This window comes from Danio rerio, chromosome 19 (assembly GCF_049306965.1).
Source record: "Danio rerio strain Tuebingen ecotype United States chromosome 19, GRCz12tu, whole genome shotgun sequence".
NCBI lineage: Eukaryota > Metazoa > Chordata > Actinopteri > Cypriniformes > Danionidae > Danio > Danio rerio.
In genome coordinates, this window is record NC_133194.1 from 14,592,755 (window position 1) to 14,607,438 (window position 14,684).

At 32.6% G+C, this 14,684-nt stretch overlaps 1 long non-coding RNA gene across 1 annotated transcript; it reads right to left on the reverse strand.

The window, feature by feature from the left end:
* Positions 1–321: 321 nt before the first annotated feature.
* Positions 322–4,136, reverse strand: LOC101885092 (uncharacterized). Its single transcript, XR_222575.6, has 6 exons — positions 4,019–4,136; positions 3,342–3,379; positions 2,992–3,066; positions 2,528–2,694; positions 2,021–2,210; positions 322–1,626 (listed from the first exon to the last, which is right to left on the reverse strand). It is a non-coding gene; the product is annotated as an uncharacterized lncRNA (long non-coding RNA).
* Positions 4,137–14,684: the final 10,548 nt, after the last annotated feature.

The window sequence follows — 14,684 nt, forward strand, 5'->3', positions numbered from 1 at the left end:
TCTCTCATTGGCTGTAGCTCGTCACTACATCTGACCACACACTGTCAGAAAAAATGTGCAAAATTTGTACCTTTAGGGGTACAATGGCTTGTCACTGGGGCAGTACCCTCAAGGGTACACCTGTTGTACCCTTTCACATGGGTACATATTTGTACCCTAGCAGTATGTACCTTAATGGGTAAAATATGTACCTCTGCTGACTAATTGTACCTTACTTGGGCTCTGGTGCAAAAATGTACCTTTAAAAAAGGTACAATTTCTCCTCCATAGGGATGAATTTTGTACCCTTTCATTTCAGATTTGTACTCCATACACATTAAATTTCATTTATCACATTTATTAAACATATTAAATATCAACATTTTTACAGGATGAATGTTTAAACATTACATCATTTTAAAATAATAAAAAGCAATATTTTTCCATGAGTACAAACTGCACGATAATTGTACTTTTATACTTGTAACCTTTTATCACAAACACTCATTGAAAGATTCAAAAAAAATTACATTGTCACCTTTTTAGAGGATGAAAGTTTTAAACTATCACAATGTCATACCAGATGCATAAACTTAAAAAAATTGCTGCTTAAACATTAAAACATTTTATGAAACAGCAAAAAAGCTTAATGTTATTTTTTTTAACACCAGTACATCCCATTTCACTGAGCATTTTTACCAATGTAACAAAGTAATCTTTCTAAAACAGCACTAGACCTCATGAAGTATATTTTTGTTAGTGCACTGCATTCTACATTTTTCTAAAAGCATCAAGAATCTCAAAGCAATCTATTTCCATACAGTAAATTGAAACTTACTGTATACCCTTAATCATTTTAGATCTCAAAAACACTTTTGATCAAACAGTATTACACATTTGATTTAAAATTTCTAAACATTCTTAAACAGTTTATCAGCAGAGTATGTTTAAAGAGCCTGAAAGTCCATCTGTCTTGGTTTATAACACCCCATTCAAAGTCAACTCCTAGTGTATTTGCATGGAACTATGAATCATACAACAGCAGTATTATAAACTTGCCACACAGAAACCAGTGCAGTATTGACATTTAAAATGTATTTCATTAGGAAAGAGTCATTTCTTCTCCATTAGCAGTCTCACATGCACACAAAAAGAGTTCAATTTGAACACCTGAATGCGTCAATCTCATCAAGGATGTTGGGCAGAAAAAATTCTTAGCATTGTGTCATCTTGTGCTTCTCAGTTGATTTGGGCAATGTTATTGAAATGTCTATAGCTGCTAGTCTTAAAATACTGATGCAGACTCGAAACGCATGCAAAAAAGTAAATGCAAAGATCCAAGCATTGCTGTTTGATGCAGACCCAGTAATACCAGTTCTCTCGGACAGCTGCACTGAGTTGTTTTTCTTGTAATTTTGGATCTCCATCTTCACACCGTTGCTGATGTTCAAATTTAAATTGTTGCTCCATCTCGGGGAGTTGCTGATGTTCATCCTTTGCATTCTTTATGTAGCGTGGATAAGCCAAGTTGAAAACACAGTAAACGGGGAAGGATGTAATAATGCCTTTTAACTCCTATTCTCCAACACTTTGCAAAGGATTTTCAACCATCTGTAGAGGTGGGTAGGGAGCATCATCATCATCCCACTGTGAAAAGAAAAAGAAAAAAGACATCAATAAACAATGTAAAATCTGTCAGAACTGCATAACATCTATCAGAGTATTACAAAGTGTTTAACCAACAGTACCCAAACCTCTTCCAGTGTAATTACTGTAAGCAATCAACTTTCTCTTTAAAGATATGGGGGAGCAGAATTAGAGCAGCACGAAAGTCTGAATCTATTGTAAAATAAAATCATCCATTTATTTATTTTATTTTCGGCTTAGTCCCTTTATTAATCTGGGGTCGCCACAGCGGAATGAACCGCCAACCTATCTAGCACGCGTTTTACGCAGCGGATGCCCTTCTAGCTGCAACCCATGACTGGAAAACACCCATACACACTTATTCACACACATGCATATGGCCAATTTAGCTTACCCAATTCACCTGTAGCACGTCTTTGGACTTGTTGGACTTGGACTTGTGGAGGAAACCGGAGCACCTGGAGGAAACCCACGTCAACATGGGGAGAACATGCAAACTCCACACAGAAATGCCAACTGACCCAGCCGAGTCACGAACCAGCAACCTTCTTGATGTGAGGCGATTGTGCTACCCACTGCACCACCTTAAAATAAAATAAAGACAAAAAATTAACAAAGTACTCTTAAATAATTTTATAATATAAAAGGACCCGTTTTTAAAATAAAGAAAAAAAATATTGGAACGTTTAGCAAATGCTGAATAAAAGATATTTAATGTATTTTTATGAATTACATTTTTTAAAGAAAAAAATTGAGACATGTTCTCTATATAAAGGGTTTGTATATAAGGCCTATGAGTTTGAACTTTCTAAATGCAGCTTGAAAAGGCACTTAATGATCCCATCCAAGAAATAAAGGTTTGATCTGCAAAATTATTATTATGTAAGTTTTATGTTAATACCTGTTAGATCATCTGCAAACTTCTATTCTCCTGCTTTTTTGTAGACTTTGGCCAGTGGAGATGCTTTTTTTCTTAATCAAGCTCAGGTACCTTTAGCACAAGCTGTCCTTGAAGCTCTGACTTGGTTGGAGATGGTTGATGAATGCATTCAGTCAGGTTCACCATGACTATAATAAACAAAAAGGAAATTAGTGATTCACTTTAAATAAAAACTATATCTAATATTCTTTGTTGCCATTTCCTTTTAGTTGTCACTGTACAAATAGTTGTAAGCTTGAATGCACATATGTGTTCAACACAAAGCTTGAAAATTAAAATATTTTTACAATAGTCATAACATTTATAATAGTCATTTGATCCTACACTTTGGCTTATACTGACATTAAACATTTAATTTAAACTGAGAACTGATTTAAAATGTGTGATCTCACTGACAAGGGTGTTTTTAATAAAGGGTCACACACCTTATTTCACTGGATACGCAGGACATTCGCATTACCCTCAAATGATGATGCATCCTCACCAATTGCAGGAATCACCTATTGGTTCAAATATAAGTCAAAAATAATGGCAATCATAAAAATTCAAATTTAACTTTAACACTTCACTTTACAGTTCATAGAAAAAGGGAGATTAAATTTAAGACTGCACAATGAATTCCTAGGGAAAATGTATATACACACACACACACACACATACATATATATATACATATACATATATATATATATATATATATATATATATATATATATATATATATATATATATAATTATTAACAAACAGATGAAAGACAAAATACTAAATACTTACGTTATTACACTCTACTGCTTCCTCGTCCACTTCATTTTCTGAAATAAAAAAAATCATGATCGGTGTGAACTTCAGGTTAACAGCAAAAAAAAAAAAAAGCTTTAAATTAGCAACTCAAAGGTTTGATAAAGACCTGCCCCTCGATCTGACACGACAGATGATTAGGACTCTCTTGAACATGCGTTTATAACGTTATTTAAATACGTTACAAAATACAACTGCTATAAATGAACGTGGTTCGAGATATGCATAAACTAAAGTTATATTGTTTCAGACATAAAGGGGACAGGCATTCACTTCACTCCTGTCCTGAGTAAACATGAACGTTAGCATGAACGTTAGCTTTCCAACACTGAGAAAATTCTGAATTTATAAATAACGTATGCAATAAAGGCTTAACAACATTATCCAAACAAAACGAAACGTGTTTGAACTGTTTCTCTGGACGTTTCACCGCTGTTTTTTTCAGCGTCTCGAGCTCTGTCTCATGGCCAGGTTATGTGAAAAATCATATTTTCATTTCTGGTCAACCTTAAATTACAAAAGGGTCCCCTCACGCGGCAGGTAACTCGACGGTAATCATAACGAAGTTACATACACAAGGCAAAGTAACGTCAATTATGAATTGAATATGACCCAACGGATATTTACAATAAGTTATTTAACATTAAACGTACCTGCAAATGTCTGTGCTTCGTCTTCACGAACGTATTCCAGCTTCTTTGAGTCCTTCAGGTCCATCCTCCATCGGCGGCGAGAAGAGCGTCAGAACAGTGCAACAGCTGGAGATTAACCGTCGCACGTAATCAGCTGGCATTATGAATGCACGGCGCGGGCAAAATCCTATTGGACAACACGAATTCAAATCTGCTGGCTGCCTGCTAATGCTAAGCGAAAGTCAATGGACAATCCCCGCTTTGCAGACCCGCAAGTTTAAAAAAATATCATCTAATGTGTCACAAAATGTAGTTTTAAGAGTATTTCAGGCGAGAATGTAGTTATTTTAAACTCGAATCGGCAGTTTATTTAAAAATACAGCGCTTCTTTGACAATGTGCTTCAGTGAAAGCGGACTCTGTCAGCGGGAGCTTTATGATTCTCTCCCCCGCCGACAGCAGCTTTTACTTCGGCCAGTCAATCTCGGATCTGCCGCTGGATTCAATCTCCCCTTGTAGTTAAAACATTATATTTAATACATTTTGTGTATATCTAACGGCCAGCTTTTGGTCTTTTAAATCTATTATTTGTTCTCAGCTGTCTTATTTTGGCAGTATTATTCTGTTACGTTTTATAATTGTTTTATTAATTAATTAATTAATTTATTAATGCTACAATGTTGTACTCTGTCTTTGTTTACCAAGCTGGTTACCTTTAATTCCTATTGTATATATCTACTTTATACTTGTATGTCCATTCTAGTAGTTTATTAAATCTGATAATCAAAGAAAGGTCTGTGTATAATAAGCCATTTCACTTTACATTTAGGGGGATTTATGTTAACATTTTCTTAAATCAAAAATATTAATTTATAATATTTATAAGGCCATGTTTATATAATTAAATAATTTAATTTATAATGTACAGTTTTTTTGTGCATTTCTTCCAAATAACCAACAACTCGTAACATAAATGAAGGACCATTTCATACACGTTGACTTGCTCCTTTTTCACAAAAGTGATTGTACCTTTCTTTGGGCCTTAAATGGCACAAACATGGACCCTTTGACAGTTGGGAACATATTTGTACCATTTTTACCCTTAAATGGTACATATAAGTATCTTAGGGTGCTACTTTGAACCATTGAGGGTACAACTTCACCATTTGTACCCCAAGTGTTCACAAATGTACCCCAACCGTACCCTTTTTTCTGACAGTGCACGTGGGGTTGAGTCGGCCGACTGCTCTGGAATATTCAGCATGCTGAATGTTGGATTTCCGTCTGCGAGGTGTCGGCGACGCGTCAGCGAGCCTCGTTGATGTGTTGCTCAGTAGTTCACACATAAAGAGCGGCGAGCGCCGAGCACCCGCAGATTTCTTCCCGATCACAGCCCGATCTGTCGGCGAGCTTGTTAACTTCCAAATCGGGCTCAAATCAGGCTTAAAATCCTCTAGTGTGAACTAGGCATTACCTTCATGTGGACGTCTTTAACACTGTTACCGACGTGCCCAGTGGTTTGCCACTTATGTTGTCAGATTTGAAACACAGAGTGGAGATTACCATGACAACAGGGTTCTTGTCTGGTGAAGAAAGGTTCCAAAAAGCAGGTAAAATAAAATAAACAAGTACATAACAAGGTGAGAACATGGTAAGATCTAAAAAAAATGTGGTAAAAAATAGGCAGCCATGAGGGCTTTAGCTTTTCTTATTTAGGATTGTTTTTGAAAACTTTGTCAGTTGGGTTTAGGGAAGGTAGTGGGAGGTTTAATCTTTGCTTTTGAAAACACTATCGGTTGGGGCTATGGAAGGGGGTTGGTGGGGGGATTGGTCAGTCAGTCAGTCAGTCAGTCAGTCACTTAGTCAGTCAGTCAACAGCAGCCTCAGGTGGATTTAAATGAGAACAGCAGATCTAAAAAAAAAGTACATAGTGGCATATATATATATATATATATATATATATATATATATATATATATATATATATATATATATATATATATATATATATATATATATATATATCTTTTTTCCAGAAATAAAAAAATATTACAAGAAATACTGTGAAAATGTCTTTGATAAAACATCTCTTGGAAAATATTTGAAAAATAAAAAAATAAAAATAAAAAAGGGCACATCAAGTTTGCCAACTGTATTTGTATGTTCTGAAATCTTTTATACTAGTTATGCTTTCTCATGAAATCAGGTTGGATGGGAACAAACTATTGAAAGAAGATGTCACAAGACAGCAAGACAAAAAGCAGAACATTTTGTTCTGAAAGTATTTTGAGTTTCATTTTAGCTGTCAACACTTTATTTACTAAACATAGCTGAACCAATCAAGCTAGCTCTGTTTAAGTCAGTCAACATGTAAACATTTTGAGGGTGGATCCCATAGCTTAATTTGTTTAGATACCACATCTTAATTTGTAATCTGCAGAGGAATCCTAGACAATTTTGCACATTACAGGCTGTATTTATGGGCCATTACAAGTAAGCCGTTCATCAAATTAGAACGTTCAGAGCAGGTCCGTGAACAATCGACTGCTCACTGAAAAAAAATTTTTTTTTTACTGTACATCTATAACTATAATCATAGGCATGTATCAAATATATGCAATCAGAAATTTGAATTTCCCAGTAGAACATTAGCCAAGAACCCCTTGTGAAGTTGCATTTACTACTGAAAAATACAGAGATAATAGCTGAATTCTTGTAATTATGGTAATTATGAGATTCTGACTTGTTAAAATTATATACATAAATCGTAGAAACATTAACTCTAAAAAATAAGAGGCTGTTCTGTATTGTCACTAATTCATGGCTGAATGGAGTTATAAAATGGTTACCACACAATATACAGATAAAAATAAAAGCCAAATAAAGTGGAAGTCAGAATTATTAGCCTTGACTATTATTATTAAATGATTATTATTATTAAATGATGTTGAACAGAGCAAAGAAAATTTTCATAATATTTTTCTCTTCTCGAGAAAATCTTATTTGGTTTATTTCGGCTAGAATAAAAGCAGTTTTAAATTTTTTAAAAGCCATTTTAAGAACAAAATTATTAACCTCTTTAAGCTTTTTTTTTTCTCGATTGTCTACAGAACAAATCATAGTTATACAATAATTTGCCCTTTTACCCTAACCTGTGTAGTTAACCTATTTAACCTTGTTAAGCATTTAAATGTCACCTTAAGCTGTATCAACACAATCTCACGGCAATTCGTAACTTTTTCATTTAGTGGCTAATTCGTATGAATTCGTACAATCTAATTCGTATAATTTAGTACGATTTGCTTTTCCCCCAATGACGGTTGGGGTTAGGGGTGGGGTCAGGTGCCACGCCTCCTTTTTAAAATCGTACCATTTCGTACGACTGAACTCGTAAGAATTCGTACGAATTAGCCACTAAACTGGCAAAACGTAAAATACTTACGTTTTCTCGTGAGATCAGGCTGGCTGTATAGAAGTGTCTTGAAAAATATCCAGTCAAATATTATTTACTGTCATCATGACGAAGATTAAATAAATCAGTTATTAGAAAATAGTTATTAAAACTATTATGTTTAAAAATGTGTTAAGGAATTTGTTTATCCGTTAAACAGAAATGCCTCCACAGTCACCAGATCTCAATCCAACAGAGCACCTTTGGGGTGTGGTGGAACGGGATAATGGATTCATGTGCAGCCGATAAATCTGCAGCAACTGCTTGATGCTATCTTGTCAATATGGACAAAAATCTCTGAGGAATATTTTTAGCACCTTGTTGAATCTATGCCACGAAGGATTAAGGCAGTTCTGAAGGCAAAAATGGGTCCAACCTGGTACTAGTAAGGTGTACCTAACAAAACGACCTGTGACTTGCATTATGGGACCTTGATATCTGCTCTGTCAACTTTTTGATGTTAAAAATTCTCTTTACAATTTAACAAAGTGACTTTTATTGGCATTTTAATAGTTTGAAATAACAATGTATATATTTAGAGAAAATTATTTATTTATATAGAGAAAAATACGTCTGTAAAATAAAACAAAATGCACTGACAATATATTACAAGAGTTTTGTTACATAATATACAACACCAACTTAAACAATTTATTACTTTAAGCTAATAAAACTAGTAATAATTTTTTACTTTTTTACTTTTCACTCTTTACTTTTAAAAGTTTTTGGAATAAGATCAAGGTAATTCAAAAGCATAAATAAATAGGGAAAATAAAACACGAATCACAAAATATGAAAAACTACTAATCTACGAATCATTTTTACAGTGTATATACACATCCTTAACTCTCACCTTTAGTTTTCCAACTTTTATTTTACATACAGTACCTATGAACATACAGCATCATAAACAAACTTAACTCTTGGGTTAAAAATAGAAAGAAAATAATTAATCCAGTCATAGGATTAATTGGATGTTTTACCCAAATTTGGGTTGAAATAACACAGCTTTTTTTAGAGTGCATAGACTGTATCATTTGAAAAATATTTTATTTAATAATAAATAGAAGGAGCATGTATTTGACTGACATTCCAGAATGGGGTATATGCACAGATGGTGTCTGTCAGCCAATGATAAATTTCCAGTGAAAGGTTTATGTGACTATTGACAATTTAATGATGTTCCTATGTTGTAATGTAATTAAAACACAATCAGTTAAGCATTTATTTAGTTGTTCAAGCATAAAACAAGTTCAAATACAGTGTAAAGCGTAAGTAGCAGCAGGCTAGCACAGAAACTCTATTGAAAATATTAGGGTAAAAAAAATGTCCATATTTTAAAGACGGTGCACAAATTGAATTTAATGCAGTGCTTCTTGTGTGGTCTATTTGATATAAAGTGGGTAACTTTATAACATATTTCAGTGAAGATTACTGAATTTTAAAGAAATCAGATCTTAAAGGTGGTGATATTGTAATGGACCGGCAGTTTGCTGAAAGCGCTTGGGCTGGCTAACTAAAAAATTACAAATCTGTATGCATAAACCCCATTTACAGCAGGCTGACTATGCATTGCAAAGGCATCTTCAAAGACATTTTTTCTCTTCAGACAAAAAAAGCACTTGGGTGCAACAAGTTGATTATCATGACTTTGAAGGAAGGACATTTCTAAAAAAATATATGAAAGCAGCATACATTTACTGTGAGATGGTATCATCAACCTCATTATTTGTGTCTTTTCAGGTTCATCGGTAGTGTAGTAAAATAGTGTGCCATCATTTACACACCCTTGACAAGACTTTTTGTTCTGTTGAACACAATAGAAGATATTTTGAAAAATGCTGGAATCATGTAAGTATTTAGTTCAACAGAATGTTCAACAGAAAAAAAGCCTGAAACTGACTTGGAACAAGGTAAAAGAATAATAAATGATGGCAGAATTTTGGGTGAACTATCCCTTTAATATGAAGGTCAGATCCAGATGACCTGTGGCTTTTATTATGCTTGTATCACCCCAGAACTCACAGGTCTCACTTTGTCAGTCTTAAGGGACTTTTATGAAGAGAGAAAATAAATTAGATTTTAGCTCCTGAAAGACTGCGGCAGTCTATACCCATGAGATTAATTCTTGAAAGGTGTTCTGAACATACCATCTTCAAATCTATGCAAATCTGACTCAGACAGGAGAGTGTGGTGGGAAAATCAAGGACAAAGTATTTGACGCAGCTTCAGGTGAATGTGGCTTTTATAATCTTTAAAGTCCCACAGCTCTGTTGACAATCCTCAGTGAATCATCTTATGATGAGTGTACTTGGACTTGGGGTGAAAAAGATGAATAAAATATTACAATAATGCAGAATGCGAACCTGAATATTATCAGACAAACGGGAGGAACGTTTTCCCATTTAAGCATGTAACAACATTAAATTAATTATGTTTTGCTTAACATGTGACGTTAATTTCCTGACAATTAAAGATCATTTGTAGCTGTGAATTCCAAAGATTTGTAGGGCAAACATGCCTGCTTGTCATTTTTAGGGTGAAATATTAGCCAGACATGTTTTCATAATAAAAAATAATACCCTGTCACCTTCAGCATATATAATGACCCATTATTTTTGTCATTAGCCGCTGCACATTTGTATTATTTACTGAGCTTAAAGGTTATGTATGCAGAGGATATAACTGAACTGAGGTGAAGCGGCAAATGTCATGAACTTTATATTCAAGAATGGGGTTTCTAGAGGCACTGTTTATAAATCATATGCAAATAACCAGACCATCCAACATTTAGGTGAGGTTTTTTCTTCTATAGACGATTAAAGCCATGGTTCTTAAGCCACTTTTTACTGCATGGTATGTTATGGTGCAGTTCGCCTTGGTGTTGATTCGGTTTTACTCAGCTTGGTTTGCATTTAAACAAATAAGTAAAAAAACAAAACAAAACAAAACAAAAAAAAATCACCAGGTACTAGGTTTGCAACAGAATGGAAAAGTTTTAAAAAGTGAACCATAACAAACTAAACGATTACAAAATTATTTACAATATTATTACTTTTAATCCATCTCACAGCACAAGCTTCCTGTCACATGCATGTATGTACAAACTCCTATAAACTGATGCTGTTTGTTTAAACAGCGTAGTTACCATTTTGACAAAAAACAACAACAAAAACAACATATGTCCCTCTATGTTGTACAAACAGTGAGTATTTTACATGCCTGTTCTTATATGTGTAACATGTGGGCACTGGACAACGAAATTGAGGGTCCACGTGCAGAGGTGGGTAGAGCATCCAAAATCTATACTCAAGTAAAAGTACTTGTAACAATCTTAAAGGTTACTTGAGAAAGAGTAAAAAAAAAGTACAAATAGTTACTAGTTACTTTTGATTATATATATATATATAGTTTTTAATAGTTTTAAACCTATTTTAAGGTCAATATTAATAGCCCTCTTCAGCAATATTTTTTGAGTGTCTACAGAACAAACCATCATTAATGACTTGTCTAATTACCCCCACTTTAATCTAAATTTAAGCCTTTAAATGTCACTTTAAGCTGTATTTTAAGCTGCAAACAAGAAATCTAAAGGCCTTGTCAAGTAACAGGCAGATGGTCGATACAGGCACCAGACAGGGTAAAGGATTAAACAACGCAAGGGTCAAAGCACAGAGAAATGTGTTTGTAATGTTACAGGGTGTTGACCAAACAAGACTCAGCAAAGTGTGTGTGAGTGTGCTCTATATATATAGTCTTTATAATCAGTACTTGTACTGTGTGTGGTGGTGCCTGTAGGTATTCGTGGTTCATTTGGAGACGGGATTGTAGTCCTCCAGGGATCTGTATGAAATAATCGCTGGTGATTGTGATAATATGCTTAGTAAGCCTTTAATATACAGTTGAAGTCAGAATTATTAGCCCCCCTTTCAATTTCTTTTCTTTTTTAATTATTTCCTAATTAATGTTTAACAGAGCAAGGAAATTTTCACAGCATGTCTGATAATATTTTTTCTTCTAGTGAAAGTCTTTTTTTTTTATTTCAGCTAGAATACATTAAGTTTTTAATTTAAAAAGAAAACATTTTAGGGACATTTTAGGGAACAAACCATCGTTAAACAATAACTTGCCTAATTACCCTAACCTGCCTAGTTAACCTAATTAACCTAGTTAAGCCTTTAAATGTCACTTTAAGCTGTATAGAAGTGTCTTGAAAAATATCTAGTCAAATATTATCTATGTCATCATGGCAAAGATAAAATAAATCAGTTATTAGAAATAAGTTATTAAAACTATTAAGCTTAGAAATGTGTGTAAAAATCTTCTTTCCACTAAACAGACATTGAGGAAAAAATTCAGGGGGGCTAATAATTCTGACTTCAACTGTATGTAGTCATGTAAATGCATAGACCTTATTTTTTAAGTAACTGAATAAGATCCCAAGAATTAAAAAAAATATATAAAATCACTGTGCAGCAAAAGCAAAAGTCAAACTACAGCTTCTTGAGATGATTTTACAGTATATTTATCAAGAGATTCACTATGACAAAACTATTTGTTTTTTAGTTTTTCATATGACAGCCAAAATAACAACTAGAGTTATGCAAATAATTACATTTTGATTACTTTAAAATAATTTATGTATGAAGTCTTTAAATGTGATTTACTTTGTTGAGCTACTGGTTTGCATGTAAACCAGGGAAAAGAGTTATTGGCTAATTTTTAATTAGCAGATTTATTTCAGTTTCGTCAAGTGAATTTTTATTTTAAACTTACATTTAAACTTTTTCTTGCAAATGTTTTTTCCATCATTATATCAGTTAGACTAAAACAAAGTCTTTATTTAGTAAAGATGTTAACACTGCACTAAAATCAGATTTTAGCTCACACAGTGAAATTACAGTAAGTTATATAAATAAAGGCTTTATTTAAAAAACACACAGACACATTTCAACATATTTGTTTCATAAGCAGAGTCCTAGCATAACATCTGTAAATCAGAGGGTTGCACTGGAGGTTAGACCTTTTAGCTGCATAATGTACTGTTGTGCCATATCACATGTTGAGCCTCAAGCATCAGAATGCCATTAAATAAACATGAAAACCTTTAAACATCCTTTATCCAGAGGGAAACTTTGACCGTGAAGTGAAACTGTTTTAATTTTTGCATAAATTCTGATATTTTACATAATTATAGACATCAAAATATGTTACTTTTAAACTAAATTACTTTCAATAACAAAATACAAGTAATACATATTTAAATAGCAAAGAAATGTCAAGTATATTTTTACGCTTTTGTTATTTGAAGTATTTAGGTGTTTTAAACTTTCAAATACTACATATTTTACACTTTCATATAAAGGCCATTTTAATATTCTGTTGTTTCAGGCCACATGCAGTCTTTGCATTCTTATTTAAATAGGAATTAAATCTCTTAAAAAATAATAATGTATGAAGTAAAAAGATTTTTTATTTTTTATTTGCTGCATACAGTTGTTTAGTTTACTTATCTAGTCATCTCAGCTTACATCAATCAAAATGTCAAACCTTTAAAATAGTTTTTATATTAATAATAATAATAATAATAATAATAATAATAATAATAATAATAATAATAATAATTATTATTATTATTATTATTATTATTATTATTATTATTATTATTATTATTATTATTACTAGTATTATTATTTAATAAAATAAGTTAAAGTAACATGAAAAAAAAATTGTCACGTTTTTTTGTCCTATACTTTTGAAGTGTATATGTTAAGTGTGTATAAGAGTATATGCTGCCATTAATAGAAACATTTTTTTACTGGCAAAAATAATAAAAAATATAGATTGATTCAACAAGATGGTTTAATAAAATAAATCAGTTTTACACTCAATGAAACAGCATGTCTAGAACAAACTATATCAATAAAAAAATTGATTTATGGAAATTTTTATGGAAAAATATATGGAAGTCAATGGTACAGAGCAAACCTGCAAGCCCAGCTGGTGAAACCATTAAGCAGTTGATATTGGGAAAAACCTTGAGAAACATCTTCCAAACAAGCAAGCAGAGTGACCCAAAGGAAAGGTGACCCATGGCAGAACTGATGAAAGAGGAGCTGTGGTGGAATTTAAGAAAAGTAATTTAAGGTGGCATTAAGAAAAGTAAAGGCCAAGGTAGAGCCTGATGGACCATGAGATAAGTTATCACAGATGGACATGCACTGAAAAAAAAATTACACTTTGAACCAAATTTAAAAAATTAATGTAATTGTTAAAACATAATTTAACTCCAAGCATTTAATTTCAAGCTTAATTTTGCTCCAGTTTTTACAATTAAATTTTATTTAAATCTCATGTATTTATTTTGGTCAAGAAAACAATTCCATTCAAACAAATCTTTGTTAATCTTTTTACCTTAAGATCAAAGTATAATTTTGCTTTGCATTAACTTAAAATTTATACATTTCTCTCAATTTATAGTTTCTACTTGGTTGAAACTGACAAATGTAATTTTGTAATGCTACTTCCAGTATGGCTAAATGCAACGGTACACAGACTCACATTGTCAAGTCCTCTTTATTTCTTTTTTTAATGTATGATTTATTTAACATTTTTACATTTAACAAACATAACAAATGACCCCTAAAATAATAAAAAAAACTAATAAATAAACAAATTAAAATAATAATACAATTAAATCAAATAAAACCCAATTACACAACTAAATGAGGGGCAGCTGCAGATGTCTACATTTATGCGACAAACTCAATGTTACAATTCAAGTAATGAAAGATGGAGAGTTTTAACATAAGAAAAAAGGGCTTTCATATGTTAAAAATGTTCTGTTATGTCTTTGAAGGCAGTATCTAATCTTCTTTAGTTTCACAAAATATAAAACATCTTTCAACCACTGTACATGCAGGGGTGGCTGGATGGCTCATCCAGCTTAATAAAATTACACACCTAGCAAAAAAGAAAGAAAGGCCAAAGAGTTAAAAGTAAGTAGGTAATGTCTAATTATCAGGCATCACACTAAACAGGCCAATAATAAGCGATGGTGCTATATCAAGTCCACTTTATTGCTATAGCACTTTTTATAACACAGATTATGTCTAAGCAACACAGAGACAAGCAATCTACAATATAGGGCTTTAGTGGCCACATATATGGACAGCACATTTTTAGCTCTTAAGTGGCTATTTATAATACTTTGAATGTTTTATATTTTGTTACAGAC